Below are 1,111 nucleotides of genomic sequence, written 5' to 3'. Positions count from 1 at the left end.
GAGAATGTGAAGGTTCAGTGGTTAGGTTGAGGTGGGATAGGCTTCCCTGAAGAGATGAGTCTTTAGGGAACGCCTAAAGGCAGTCAAGGTGGGAGATAGACGGACAGGTTGGGGTAAGGAGTTCCAGAGGATGGGAGAGACTCTAGAGAAGTCCTGGAGGCGAGTATGGGAGGAGTGGACAAGGGAGCTGGAAAGCAGGAGGTCAATGGATGAGCGGAGGGGACGTTTAGGGTGATACTTTGAGAAAAGTTTGGGGGGGAGGAACCTGACTGGCCTGCATAGAGTCCTGACCTCAACCCGATAGAACACCTTTGGGATGAATTAGAGCGGAGACTGCGAGCCCGGCCTTCTTGTCCAACATCAGTACCTGACCTCACAAATGCATTTCTGGAAGAATGGTCAAATATTCCCATAGACACACTCCTAAATCTTGTGGACGCCTTCCCAGAAGAGTTGATGCTGTTATAGCGGGAAAGGGTGAGCCAACTCAATATTGAACCCTATAGACTAAGACTGGGATGCCATTAAATTTCATGTGTGTAAAGGCAGGCGTCCCAATACTTTTGGTAATATAGTGTACTCACAAGTATGTTGCAGACAGACTTCTCTCTGAGGCAATACTGCAACAGTTTCATATATGCCTTACTGACAGGTATATGAATCTGTCACAAGTTGTGCCATTTGTTGCCCGGACAGAAGACAGGTTTCTAATGAGTGTCTACTACACTATGAATTCCAGGGATTCTACTCAAAGAGCAGCAAATTTATCAAAACTGGAGCAGACAAAATCTGTTGTAGCTGTGGATGGCAACCGATCAGCTTCTATCTTTTATTTTGAAATCTTATCTGAACAAACTGAAGAGAGAAGCTGATTGGTTGCCATGGGCAAATGCTCCAGATTCTGTCTGCTCCAGTTTTGATAAATTCCCCCCAATAATGTGTCTCTTATGCTATGTATTCGACCCACACATATACTACGATTTCAAATCTCTTCCTCCACACACTTCTTATATTTCTTAGCCTTCATATCACCCGCCCCTCCGGCGTCTTCACTACAGGACTCTGAGACGACCAGGGAGCGCGCACTACACCGGCCAGGCGCGCTCAATGG

This window comes from Nanorana parkeri, unplaced genomic scaffold (assembly GCF_000935625.1).
Source record: "Nanorana parkeri isolate BGI_ZX_2015 unplaced genomic scaffold, ASM93562v1 scaffold832, whole genome shotgun sequence".
Classification (NCBI taxonomy): Eukaryota; Metazoa; Chordata; class Amphibia; order Anura; family Dicroglossidae; genus Nanorana; species Nanorana parkeri.
The sequence above is the reverse complement of the archived record's forward strand: the minus strand, read 5'-3'. Positions refer to the sequence as shown.